We start from the raw sequence: 14,880 nt of genomic DNA, 5'->3' as shown, positions 1-14,880 counted from the left end.
CAACCAAAGATGTGTGACTGAGGAGCATGCGGTAAGGTATGCAGAGCATGCTGTAAGGTATGCACATGCTGTAAGGTATGCAGAGCATGCTGTAAGGTATGCAGAGCATGCTGTATGTAGAGCATGCTGTAAGGTATGCAGAGCATGTTGCATGGCATGCGGCTTATGCTGCATGGGATGAGGCTCATGCTGCATGGGATGAGGCTCATGCTGCAAGGGATGAGGCTCATGCCGCATGGGTTGAGGAGGATGCCGCATAGTATGAGGCTCCTGCCTCATGGGTTGAGGAGGTTGCCGCATAGCATGAGGCTCCTGCCTCATGGTTTGAGGAGGATGCCGCATAGCATGAGGCTCCTCATAGCATGAGGCTCCTGCCTCATGGGTTGAGGAGGATGCCGCATAGCATGAGGCTCCTGCCTCATGGGTTGAGGAGGATGCCGCATAGCATGAGGCTCCTGCCTCATGGGTAGAGGAGGTTGCCGCATAGCACGAGGCTCCTGCCTCATGGGTTGAGGAGGATGCCGCATAGCATGAGGCTCCTGCCTCATGGGTTGAGGAGGATGCCGCATAGCATGAGGCTCCTCATAGCATGAGGCTCCTGCCTCATGGTTGAGGAGGATGCCGCATAGCATGAGGCTCCTGCCTCATGGTTTGAGGAGGATGCCGCATAGCATGAGGCTCCTGCCTCATGGGTAGAGGAGGTTGCCGCATAGCATGAGGCTCCTGCCTCATGGTTTGAGGAGGATGCCGCATAGCCTGAGGCTCCTCATAGCATGAGGCTCCTGCCTCATGGGTAGAGGAGGTTGCCGCATAGCATGAGGCTCCTGCCTCATGGGTTGAGGAGGTTGCCTCATAGTGCTGGAACCCGGCAACTCCCGATGCGGCAACTCACGCATGAAAGCAGGAGGCGCAGCAAGAACATGCGTCTGGCAGGGTGGACTGCGCATCGGAGGTGGAGCTCTCACAGGTGGAGGGTGGGAGCAGGCAGCCGCAGTATCTGCTGAGCGCACAACCTCAGCGGGTTGTAGGTTAACAGGCTACATTGTCAACCTTCCAGCATGATACTCCTGTATGAAGGAGCAAGCTGAGACTGTATAGTCTGCAGCATGGACCACTAGGGTCTATGAAAGACAACAACAAACGGTGTCCGTTGAGACTGAGGGTCTAAAACAGCTGGTGCGGCAACAGACGGAGTTACTGCCTGTTGCGGTACCACCTTGCCTCTCTGGGAGGTGTGCAGTTGTCGTACTGCAGCAAGTCCGAACTGACCCAGTGCTAATGGCTACACCTAGGAGTTGGACTTGCGCGGAAGGGACCGACTTGCACTTAAAAGCTGCAAGATTTGGTCCATGGTTTCTGCGAGAAACCTCTTCCGCAGACGAGGAATAAATGGGCTCTCTCGTCTTTGTGTGGGTGGGGTGATCACGTCGGCTACGTGAGTGGGTACACCCGAAACCACGGAGGGAAACGTCTGTTCGTCGATAAAGGCCTGATGAACCCATAAGTCCTTCGACGTTACTTCTCCCCTGGGCTTGGGAGCTTGTAAGAGGTCCCAGACTAGGCGAACAACTGGCACGAACAGACGAACCCTCGAACGCAACACTGTAACACTTTGCACTTATCACTTTATCACTTTTGAATTTCTGTTTGCACTTATTTCACTGAACTCGAAACTTTAAGTGGTTTGTACCTGAAACACGCAATTCTATCCTTCATTAAAAGTTAGTAATTGCGAAAACAGTATTACAATGTAACAGAAAAACATAATGAAAGATAAAAAATTCAGTGGCTGGAAAAGAGACTAAACACTAGATCAAATAAACTACGTTTAAAATCTCTCACCGCATAAAGCCTGGGAACAAGAATAAAACTCTAGAAACGTTTACCTTCTTCCCCTAAAGAGACTAGGGAGAAGAGCAAAAACGATAATAACGTTACCCGCTTGAACGAAACGTTTATCCTCCTCTCTCTCCCTCCGTCTCTATCTCTCTCTCTCTCTCTCTCTTGACTTAGAACCTGAGAGATGAGCCCAATTATATATATCGTTAAAACATATTATTGTTAAAGGAAAAAAACTGAAAGATTTCCCAAATAAAAAGTTCCTTTATTAGAATTAAAACCATTTGTTAAATGTTGGTTTGTTTGTCCTATGAAAACGCACCCAACGTTCGTTTACGCTGGTAAGTGTAGTGTTTGTCCAATGAGAACGCACCCAGGTTTGTTGACATTATCGAAATAGTTGATTTATTGAAAAATATGTTTATTTGAAAGGTTGATATGTTATTATGATTGGGTCATTACAATTATAAAGAGTAATCCATGTGAATTGTGATTATATTGTGAAAACTGTATTAATTTCCCGAGTGGATGGGAGCCGGGACTTCCCCTCTCCCGTTTTCGTCACATATTTGTATTTTTTTTACCTTTGGGGAAGCTTTAAAGAGAATAAAAGTGAGAAATTTAGAATTTGCTGGTTAAATGGATTTGTCTTGTCTGTATCGCAATGTTATCTATTTTTTTTATGTGAAGTTTTCTACAAAAAGGAACCATGGGACCTGCGTGCTCCCCCAAGCTCTTGTTTGAATCTGTAGTAGAGAGTAGAGAGGAATAAAGAGAAAACGGAAAGGTCGTTTCCTTTCTCCCATAGTTTATTTTTGAGTGTTACGAGAAAATTGAGGAGGCTATGCCTCAAACTGAGGGGCTTATGGCCCACACACAACATGGTGCCCAGACCCGGGAATCAGATGAGAGCGAGGCTGAATTTACTGGATTCCCCAACGACATAAATCAACTTAGGAGAGCAGTGCTACAGAGAGAGAAGGCAACAATATGGCTGCGTTGTGCCTCAGAAGATTTGACCAGAGCCATGGCCGGTAATCCGACCTGGCATGAAATTACAAGTCTCGTAAAAGACTACGATAATAAGAAGGCCGACTGGGAAGAAATAATTCAGCGAGACCAGAATTCTATAGAGGATGTTGACGAGCTCCAGAGAAGAATACTTGAAGACCACCATTTTCTGCAAGAGGTAAGAAAAATCCGTACTGAAGCAGCAGCTACCTTAGAGAGGCTGGGCAAGGACAGAAACTTGGTTGCTAATAGGTCCAGTGAAGATATTAATTCAGGCAGTGAAGTCGGTAATGAGGGTTTTAGTGTGCAATTGCCTAAACTCCAGCTAGTGAAATTTGGCGGGAAAATAACAGAGTGGCGGCCATTTTGGGACCAATTTATGGCACTTGTGGACGATCAGCCTATGCCTCTTGTTTCCAAATTTATGTATCTTCAATCTGTTTTAGAGGGTGAGGCTAGGGGTGTACTACAGGGCCTCACCCAAACAACAGCTAATTACAAGATAGCCTGTGAGTTGTTAGAAGAAAGGTATGGCGATCCAGAAAACATTATATCAGCTCACCTTCAAGCCCTAATGCAACTTAGCTCATCTAGGAGCGCAAGGACTGAAATTCACACGTCCTCTTTGCGGAAATTACAGGATGAGTTAGTAGGCCATGTGCGCAGTTTGGAGGCCCTTGGAGTTGGAGGTGAACAGTACGGGCGGATCTTGGTGCCTATGATCCTTGCTCTGTTACCTCATGACATAAGGTTGGACTGGTCGCGTAGTGGACGGAAAAGAGGAGATCTCGACGGATTGCTGAAGTTCTTGCAACGAGAAGTGGAAGGCAGAGAGAGGGCAGAGGCTATCAAGAGACTAAGCCTTGGAAAATCCGAGGAACCCAGTGTAGAACGACGGACTAAAAAGCACACTCCCAGTTCAGCCTCTGCCCTTCAAACTTCATCAGAAGAAAGTGGTTCGAAGACGTTTTGCGCATTCTGTGGAAAGCTGCATCCCAGTGAAAGGTGTTTAGGTATAACTAAGCTCCCCCTTGCAGAAAGAGAAGAAGCCGTGCGTAATCGGCGTTTGTGTTTTAAGTGTTTATCTAAAAGCCATTATGCCAAGGCCTGTTGGGCTAAGTGTTCAAAGTGCAAGACTGGGAATCACAACTCCCTTGTATGTCGGAGATCTGAAACGAAACCCTCCGTAACAGCTAGTGAAAATAACCCTGTAGTAGAGGGAGTGCAAGAGGGGTCAAATTCTGTGACCCATGTGGGGGTAGCACCTTGTGAGGTGAAAAACAAGGTTAATTCAAGGTGTTGTGTATTGCAGACGGCCCAAGTCAGGGTAGTAGGCCATCAGGGTATCACATTTGCTACTGTAATGTTTGATACAGGGTCAGATCGGTCTTACATTTCAAGGGAACTGGTCAAGCGGGTCAAGCCTAAGTGGCTGACTTCTGAGTATTTATCATTTTCTGCCTTTGGTGGAGGGAAAGCCTCTAAGGCAGATTTGTGTAGTATTTATGAAATAATGAGTGTAGGGGCAAATGATCACAAATATAGTTTTAAGGTTGCTGAGATTGATGTAATTTGTCCTCCATTATCTAGGTCCAAAGTGGACCCTAAGTGTTTAGAACCTTTTTCTCACCTTAAGTTGATCGATGAGTATGGATCCCATCGAAATTTACATATTGATATGTTGATAGGCCTTGATTTATATTGGAAGATGATGATCCCCAACCAGGTTATGTATCATGAAGGGCTTGTGGCCCAGGAGACAATTTTTGGTTGGATTTTGTCCGGATCCTTTAATAGGTCTGAAGGTAATATTGGAGTAAGTGTACAATTGTTAGCAATTGAGAATGTACAAGAGTGTAGTTTGAGTCAATTTTGGGATCTAGAGTCTGTTGGCATAAAACCCAACGAACTACATTCTGAGGCGATGAACCCTGACCCAGTCTTGGTTCAATTTGAGAATTTGGTAAGTTTTAAAGATGGTCGCTATGAAGTGGCCCTACCATGGAAATCTGAGAATATGAAATTAGATTTGATTAATAATGAACATCATGCTTTGAGAAGATTGGAAGGTCTCTATAATAGGTTAGGTAAAAACCACTGTCTGCAGGAGCAGTATTTTAAGGTGTTTAATGAATATGAAAAGGAGGGTATTATTGAAGAAATTCCTTCCCATCAACGGGAAGGTGGGTATCCTATATTTTATTTGCCTCATCGGCCTGTGGTACGGGAAGGGAGCCTAACCACCAAGGTGAGGCCTGTTTTTGATGGATCTGCACGTGGCAGTAATGGAGTATCTCTGAATGATTGTTTAGAAAGTGGTCCTTCACTCAACCCTGATTTAGTTGAGGTGTTGTTAAGATTTAGAAGTTGGAGGGTGGCCTTAACAGCTGATATTACAAAGGCTTTTCTTCAAATAAAGGTAAGAAGGGAGGACCGTGATGTTCATAGGTTTGTGTTGAAAGAGGGGAACAATGTTAAACATTTCAGATTTATAAGAATGCCCTTTGGTAATAAGAGTAGTCCTTTTTTATTAAATGCCACCTTAAAATTTCATTTAAAGAAATACCCTCTCACAGAGGTGGTTTCTGAACTGTATGAGAATCTTTATGTAGATGATTGGCTATCTGGGGCTGATAGTCCCGCAGAAGCAAGTTTAAGATTTGAAGAAGCCTATGGTATCCTGCAGGAGGCTGGTATGTCATTGTCAAAGTGTACTTCTAATTGTAAGACTTTAACTATAACTGAAGGTTCTAGTGAAGAGAGTGTCAAGGTTCTAGGCCTCCACTGGGTATCCTCCCCTGACTGTTTTACCTTTAAGGTTGAAAACCTGGACCCCTTTGGAGATATTGTTTGTACCAAAAGAAATGTGCTAAGCCTCATAGCTCGGTGTTTTGATCCCTTGGGGCTCATATGCCCGTTTGTTATGCATGCAAAAATACTGTTTCAAGAAATCTGGAGATTAGGTTTAGATTGGGATGAGCTATTACCCGAGGCTATGCAAGGCAGAGTTAAATTATGGGTTGTAGGATTTTCTGTGCTTGAGTCATTTAGAGTAGATCGGTACTTGTTTTCTGAGTCACCCTTTAAGGAAATTCCTAATGTTCAATTCCATGCATTTAGTGATGCTTCAGAAAAGGGTTATGGTGCCTGTGTTTATGTGAGAGTGCCTGAGGGGGATAAATTCAAGGTATCGCTGGTTGTTGCAAGAGGCAAGGTAGCCCCTATAAAAAGGGTTTCCCTTCCTAGGCTTGAATTACTCGGAGCCCTGTTATGTGCTAGACTCGTTGTGTTTGTGACGTCCGCCTTGCAGCTGGGTAAAGAGGTTTCTGTTCAATGTTGGACGGATTCCACAGTAGCCCTAGCTTGGATAAAGAGGGACCCCAATAGATGGAAAACCTTTGTGGCTAACAGGGTTGTTGAGATTCAACATTTGACACCTCCTTCATGTTGGCAGCATTGTCCAGGCAAGGACAACCCAGCGGATCTTGTATCTCGAGGTGTTTTTGCTGAGCAGCTTTTGCAGTCTGATATTTGGCTGAAGGGTCCTCCTTGGCTCTGTTCCTCCCCGCTCCCTCATCAGGAAGGCAGGGGGGCGGACATTCCTTCAGAAGAGATATGTGATACTGACGCAGTTTGTGTTGCAGTTGAAAATGAGCCGCCCTTATTTGAATTCACCCGATGGAGTTCCTTTACAAAGGCCCTTAATGTAGTAGGTTGGGTACTGAGATTTGTTGGGAATTGCAGACCTTCGTCCCGCAAATTAAGTGGACCTTTAACCTATGGAGAATTGACGAAGGCTAAGGTACAACTGCTGTACTTTGTGCAACGAGAGGCCTTTGCAAAGGAAGTAAATGCTCTGAGTAGATCTCTCCCCCTCCCAAGGGGTTCTTCTTTGATTAAACTTGATCCTTACCTAGATGAGGATGGGCTACTGAGAATAAAAGGGCGCTTAGAGAATGCAGACTTGAGTTTTGAGAGTAAGCACCCTATAATAATTCCTGGTACCCACATTGCTTTACTGTTAGTTCGTTTCCAGCATAGGTTGCTCAAGCATGCTGGTGTTGCTACACTTGTATCCACTTTACGAAACAGTTACTGGATCATTCGCCTTCGTCAGATTGCAAAGAAGGTTTGTCGAGAATGTGTGGCTTGTCGGCGTTGTGATGCCTCGGCTTGTTCCCAGCCTGTGGGGCCACTTCCCGAGTTGAGAGTTAAGTCGGCTCCTCCATTCACGGTTACAGGTCTGGATTTTGCTGGTCCTTTATTTTGTATTGATTTTCCATCCAAGAAATTGTATATACTTCTTTTTACCTGTGCTGTCATTCGAGCTGTTCATTTAGAGCTCACCGAGTCTCTTTCGGTTGTTGATTGTAATTTGGCCATTAGACGGTTTGTAGCTAGACGGGGTGTTCCAACAGTGTTCTACTCTGACAATGCTAGAACCTTTGTGAGTGTCTCCAACCTGTTAAGAGAACATTATGGCTCGTTGACGCCCCAATGGAAGTTTATTGTACCTAATGCTCCTTGGTGGGGAGGCTGGTGGGAACGCCTCATTAGATCTGTGAAAGTTGCACTGAGGAAAACATTGGGCACTAATTCTTTGTCCAAGAGTGAATTAGAGACTACACTTCATGAGGTGGAAGCTTGTATTAATTCTAGACCCTTGACATTTGTAGGTGAGGAACCTGATATCGCAAATCCTCTTACCCCTTCCCATTTCCTAATTGGCCGTTCTGCAGGTTTTCAGTTAGAGTTAGTAGATGATCCAGACTGTGGTGTATCCTCAAAGGATTTGTGTGTAAGAGAAGCTGTGCGTCTGGGTCAGTTAGACAAATTTTGGAGAATATGGCAGACTGAGTATCTTAGAAACCTGCCTTGTATGGTGAAGGGGTTCAAGCCAAATTGTAACCTTAAAGAGGGTTCTGTTGTACTAGTAAAGGATGAACGGGTGCCAAGGTTAAGGTGCCTCTTGGAGTTATTACTAAGTTGTATCCTGGAAAAGATGGGGTTGTTAGAAGTGTTGAGGTTAAAACCAAACGTGGATTTATATCCAGACCTGTGCAAAATTTGTATAATCTAGAAATAACAGATTTGAAGGGTGAAATGGGTAGTAATTCCCAGGAGGAGAGACTTGAGAATCTTAGACAGGAGCCTGTAGAATCACCCTTAGTGTCTAATGTTGGTAAGTCCCGAAAGGGAAGACCTATTAAGGTTCCTATTAAACTTGACTTGTAGATTAAGGTAATAAGATAGCCTTGGAAGGCTCTGATGATGATAGGAGTGTTGAGACACTCCTATGGTGGGGAGGATGTTAAATGTTGGTTTGTTTGTCCTATGAAAACGCACCCAACGTTCGTTTACGCTGGTAAGTGTAGTGTTTGTCCAATGAGAACGCACCCAGGTTTGTTGACATTATCGAAATAGTTGATTTATTGAAAAATATGTTTATTTGAAAGGTTGATATGTTATTATGATTGGGTCATTACAATTATAAAGAGTAATCCATGTGAATTGTGATTATATTGTGAAAACTGTATTAATTTCCCGAGTGGATGGGAGCCGGGACTTCCCCTCTCCCGTTTTCGTCACATATTTGTATTTTTTTTACCTTTGGGGAAGCTTTAAAGAGAATAAAAGTGAGAAATTTAGAATTTGCTGGTTAAATGGATTTGTCTTGTCTGTATCGCAATGTTATCTATTTTTTTTATGTGAAGTTTTCTACAAAAAGGAACCATGGGACCTGCGTGCTCCCCCAAGCTCTTGTTTGAATCTGTAGTAGAGAGTAGAGAGGAATAAAGAGAAAACGGAAAGGTCGTTTCCTTTCTCCCATAGTTTATTTTTGAGTGTTACGAGAAAATTGAGGAGGCTATGCCTCAAACTGAGGGGCTTATGGCCCACACACAACATCATTTAAGCTAAAAAAGAATGAACAAAACGCTAGAATCGGTTTACTCTTACTGCAACGTGAAACCGTGAATACTCTCTCTCTATCGTAACGATAGAGCGCAAGGTGAACGTTCTGAACGTCAACAACTGCGGAGACAAAACAAAACGTTAGTTCAACTTTGAAAACAGTACGAGACTATCAAAGAAATTCTTTCAAAAACATTAAAATTAAAATAGCATAAAATCTTAACAGGTAAAAACGATATGACGGGCTCAAAGTTAATTAACTTCGGTTCCAAGAAAAGACCGCCTACTATTAGGAAAGGTCGCATATAAACAAACATAAAAATTAATTTTAATAAGTTTATAATAAAAGGAAGTTAATCGAAGAGGCCTGTAAAAGGCGGAGAGATATAAAATAAATCTATAACTTTGTTAAGCAAAATAAAGAAAGAGAGTCTATACTCTCTTCGACACCAACACTTCCGACTAAGGAAAGGGTCGGCCATTTAAAAGTGAAAGAGAGTTCATACTCTCTTCGTCACCAAAATTAAATCAAATTAATTCCAAAAACTTGCTAAGCTAATGATAAAGCTTCCTGAATAGCGAAGGCTAAACTCTAGAGCAAATACATCACCAAATCGTGAACAATAACTCCAGAATCAACAGCGTATTCAAGTAGGTCTAGCCGGTGGCACGACAGAGGAAAAAATTGAGGTGGTGTTGACAAGAAGTACTGGAGTACCTGACCACAGATGGCGCTGTTGTGTACACCCCCACCTGTATAGCGATCGCTGGCGTATCCCGACCGTAGATTTCTGTCGGGCAACAGAGTTGACAGCTACATGATCATCGGGTAAGATTAATATTGAAAAAATTTATTTGCGATGACGATCAAGTTGGTATACATTCCACAATACTCCCCCTCATCTAGGGAGGAAGTGGGATAACTTCTCCAGGTTCTGAAGAACAGAGTTCGAAAGTATAGTTTACAAGCATCAAGTTACAGCCAGCGAGTAATGCTTCGACCGTTCTGTCCTCAAAAGAGGTGGAGAAAGAGATGAAGGAAAAGAGCCAGTCATTCTATCTTAATTCTATTTTACCATCCTGTTTGGAAGCTGGGTTTGCTACTAAACTACTTGAGCAGCCATCACAAGAACAAGTGTAAAGACATCAAGGTACTTGTGGGTACTCGATAAGGCCATGAAGGTGGTCTGGTGCATATAACCTTCAATCTTCAACACCTGGCAGACTGCAAAATTCCTCTTGAAGGGAAGGGTGGGACCAAAACCATGACTTTGCAAGTTCTGGTCCTAGCTAGTACCTCAACCCTCTTGGCAGTCGAGGCATATGCAGTACGAACTATCTCACAAAGTTAGAATAAGAATGTGTGCCCAGACATCTCTTTCTTGGTTCTGCCAGTGCTAAGGAAGTCACAGACACTAAGGTCTGAGGTGTTGGGTTTTCAGGCAGCAATGCGAGATCTCATGGGATATAAAAGAATCTCCTCTCTGTGCCACCTGGCACATCACATATCGAGGAGATAAAGAAGGATTCATGCCTGGGGTCATACCCTGGCAGGTTTAGAGTTTTGGACACGTAACGTGGCACTAAAAACTAGGGGAGCTCCTTCCACCCCTCAGAGTTGGAAACTAAGGCAGAGACAGTGTGCAACTCTTCACGGATACTTAGGGAGCAGAGCGAGTCTCGAGAGTCTAAACCTTGACTGATGACCTTCGTAAAGGCTCAAACGGACACTAGTGAATGCCTTCAGAACGAGGGATACATCACCCTCCGGGTCCTAAGGTCCTGGGATCATCAAGACTTTTCAAAGCTCCTCACAACCAGACAACTCCTACAAGGAGGAGAGGTCTATTCCCATCTGTCGAAAGACCAAGCTCAAAGCCGACTGGTGGCCCAACAGCATCGACTGAGAGGAACTTCTCTTAGAAAAAGAAAAATTAGAAATCTGCGATCTGCTCTAGAGATACTATCAGAGAAAAATACCTTCTATGATATTTTTTAAGGAGTTGCCTTGGGATCTCAACAGGGTAGAATGGAATACCTGTACCATTTGGCCTGGAAGCCGCCAAGGACAACATGAGCCTGTGTAATCCCCACACAATAGGTTGAACGGAGAGTCGAAGACTGAACCATCATCGACAACGACACCTCCCCATAGGGTAGAAACCACACTGTTTGCTGTAACAGCAAAGACCATAAAGGGATGACTGGAAAGCCTAACTTTAAAAAAACCTGTGTGCTCCAAGTCCCTGATCAGCGTCACCTATTGCTAATGTGCCCAACTAAAAAAACTCCACGGGTTTTGGTATTTCAAAGGGTTCAAATTTTACCATAACAGATATCTAATAATTTGTCTATTTTCAAAGTTATTTTCAATATATTTGTATTAAATCATAGGCCTACTGATCATTATAATACTACCTATATTCTTATCTATACTTATATAGCTTGTTCCTTATTTAATTATTTTATAAACAGAGGTCACTTTTAAGACTACTGTACACACATTTACGAAATGCAAGTTATAGTTAAGTTGTGTATTTAATGCATATATAATAAAACAAATATAACACAGAATATGTGAGACACATCTGAAATAGAACCTGTGCGTAAGAAGTATTATTATTATTATTATTATTATTATTATTATTATTATTATTATTATTATTATTATTATTATTATTATTATTATTATTACTAGCTAAGCTACAACCATAGTTTGAAAAGCAAGATGCTATAAGCCCAAAGGCTCCAATAAGGGAAAATGTCCCAGTGAGGAAAGGAAACAAGTAAATAGAAAAGCTACGAGGCGTAATAAATAATCAAAATAAAATATTTTAAAAACAGTAATAACATTAACTTAGATTTTTCATATATAAGAGCGGGTTGGGGCTACAGGCCCGGAACGACTGGCACAGGTGTCGGAGTGATGGGCACAGGGGTCAGAGTAACACCAGGTACTGGACGAATGCACACCGATAAATTTTGCACCAATGCCAACTTACACACACCTTTGAAAATGGCTCCAGTCTGTGCTGAAGGTTTCTTTTTTCACAGGCACAGGTACAATTACATAAGAGTGGGCACAACCAGTTCTTTTGGGCTTGGGGACCAACAGGGGAGTCATCATTGGCAAGGAAGTCACATCACCAATGCCTTCCATCACTGACCTAAGGAGGTCCAACCATCCTTAGGTCAAAGTTTTCATCGGCAGACTGCACAACAACAGGAAGAGAGCTTCCAATCTCCGTTTGGGGTCCGACGATCACTGGGGGTACTCCACAAGCCACCAGAGCCTGATAAACCCAGTGATGTAAATCCAAGACCTCGCTACTACCGCATACTCCTCGGGGATTGATCCAGAGGTGTACAGTAGGCACAAAAGTAGCGGTAGCAGACATTCTTGGTATCTTTATGGGCATTGCCAAAACCGACACCAGAGAAGGCTTAGCTCTTGTCTTTCCTTCCAAGGCATACACCTGTCACCGCACAGGAGGCTATGAGCTGGACTCAACAAATAGGAATGATTGTAAAAAAATAAAATCATACCACCTACAGGAAATGCAGTGTGTAAATCGGCAACCCGTTTACTCAAAAAAAAAAAAAAAAAAAAAAAAAAAAAAAAAAAAAAAAAAAAAAAAAAAAAAAAGTGGCATAATCCACCCTTTCTATGCCAAATATGAAAAACATACTGCAACTGCAACACCAGCCAGCATTTAAAGAAAATCAAAGACTTTCGATAGGTCGCAATAGTACGGCCATACTTTTTCGGGCCAAAGACAAAAGTGAAGAACATCTAACAGACGAGTGGGTGGGTCTACTCACCCGCGCTCGCCATCCGTTGTTAATTACTTTTATAACAATTTCAACGGCGGTTCCAGCTCAACTAAAAAATAAATTACCCATTTTAAAGGACCAAAGGTTTTTATACACATAAGAGCAACTAAAAACTATGAGAAAATTAAACAGGACACAACATTAAGTCCATACTCATTACGGCTAAAGAAAAAAAGCAGTCTTTGTCAAGCTATTTGTACGTGCTCACAATCTGTCGTTAACTCCCATAATTGCAACGAATATACAGGCGTGCACACATGCACACACATGAATGCACGCACACACACCCAAATTTCCAGGTCTTTATTTCCAGGCGAGGGCTCTTACACCATCAATCATAGCCCCCAAAGCAACGAATCTTCCAGCTCTTCTAAAGACATTTGCTATTTTAATGGACAAAAGGCTTGTATAGGTACGAGAAGAATTACATCCGAGGTTTTACCTACAACGAATGACCAATCTAGTTTCACTAAACACGGAAAACGTAACCAGTAAGGTTTCATTGTAGTGTATTACAGGGCGATGTAACCTAGGAAAACAACTACTTTTTCTTATATAAAAAATTACGCTCTCTTCGAAAATGACACTCGTTCCCGTCGCAAATGAATAGTTTCAGAAATATATATACATCTATATCCTCCGATAATGGGCGACCCCCAGAGGGAAATCGGGGTTTTGGGTGGGGAAAACATACTGGGGAATCGATATATAAACGTAAAACAAGCCTTTTCTTCTCTATTCATTACCTTCTTGAAATTATAATAACCGGAGGAAAATACAAAACAGTATAGCTGAATAAACATTGGAGGCACCGTTGCAAAGATTATGTCATGAAAAAATACAGTAACCAGTGCTGCCAACGTCCAATGTAGATCAAATGTTATTTTGTGACCTGTCATACTACTAGGCTAGGTTAGGTGGGTTTGTTAGGTTCTGTGCCCTTTTTGTACTTTTTATATATTGGGTAAAACTTATATGGAGAAATTATTTAAAATACGTATGGAAATATCTATCATTGCTATCGTTAGTAATGTCAGCGTGCCGTTGGTAACTCTGTGTACCATACGTCAACGTTGGTAACACTGTGTATTATTGGTAACGTTGCTAATGTTATCGTTCGCAGTACATTCGTAAGAGAAGTGACACCGTGCAACTTAAAGTTAGCCGAACTGGTTGATCTGTTTGTTTCCGATTGAAATGAACAGCAAATTCGGTTAAATCACGTTATTTACGATAGGAAAACATATTTTCTGTTCAAAATCTCACCCTGTAATACAATAAAAAATTACCACCTCTGCAAGGATGAGTCATCGTCTTAGGTCAGCTAAGGTAAGGCAGAAGCTTAACTAAGTAAACACCATTTAAGAAGTTAGGTTGAGATGTTTACAATTATCGGTGAAAGGGAAATTAATAAGGTTTTCTTACAGTTACGGACAGAGAAAACTTTCCTATTAAAATGAGTTTTTCCTACAAAAAAACGAATGATTTGCAGCAATAATGACGGTCAAACATGGAAAATAAACACAAATTGGGAAAATATACGCAAGTTATTACGCCCTAACCCTACTAAACATGTAACCAAAAATGCCAAACTAATCAGCACTCGTACATTTCCTAAGAGGATATTCCCGTTTTTCTAGTAATAGTTATATAATATACAGATACATTAGTTATTAAAGGATTAAAGTTTACCCTGTCCGTAACTACAGTAAAAACCGACTAGATATCAAAGTATCATAGATTTACCCAATATTGTTACCAAGGCTAGGACGAGACATAACACAGTACTATAGTGGGTCTAAATACAGTTTTCCTGCAGTAAAAGAAATTATATGAAATTTTAATTAATGCAGCGAAATACAGCGTTTAATGATAATTAAAACTTACCTATTACAGTTTACAAACTCAAGATATCACACAAACAGAAATGCTTCTTTAGTATTTACTACAATAATACAAGTCACTGATAATAAATGTTCTCACCTATAGCTCAAGTGTTGAATCCAAAAATTGTCCATTGAGCTTTTTCCGAAATTCCGAATGTAGGCCTATACCATAATACCAGTGTAAAGAAGTGTATGAACTTCAAGGATCGTGAAATGGCAAAATTGGCTAACCGGCAACTGACGTGATATTTTTTTTTTTTTTTTACATTTTTTGTCTTTAATTGTGATAATTTTAATCTATTTTACTTTATATTTATATATATATATATATATATATATATATATATATATATATATATATATATATATATATATATATATATATATATATATATCT

The 14,880-nt window shown here is 41.7% G+C and overlaps 1 long non-coding RNA gene across 3 annotated transcripts in view; it reads right to left on the bottom strand.

The window, feature by feature from the left end:
- Window positions 1-14,642, bottom strand: part of LOC137625336 (uncharacterized) — a 37,275-nt gene extending 22,633 nt beyond the window's left edge. For all 3 annotated transcript variants that reach the window (XR_011040838.1, XR_011040840.1, XR_011040839.1), the window contains exon 1: window positions 14,581-14,642. This is a non-coding gene — a long non-coding RNA (uncharacterized lncRNA). The remainder of the gene's footprint in view (window positions 1-14,580) is intronic.
- Between the last annotated feature and the right edge of the window lie 238 nt (window positions 14,643-14,880).

The sequence above is a fragment of the Palaemon carinicauda genome, chromosome 32, assembly GCF_036898095.1.
Source record: "Palaemon carinicauda isolate YSFRI2023 chromosome 32, ASM3689809v2, whole genome shotgun sequence".
Lineage (NCBI taxonomy): Eukaryota > Metazoa > Arthropoda > Malacostraca > Decapoda > Palaemonidae > Palaemon > Palaemon carinicauda.
The sequence above is the reverse complement of the archived record's forward strand: the minus strand, read 5'-3'. Positions and strand labels throughout refer to the sequence as shown.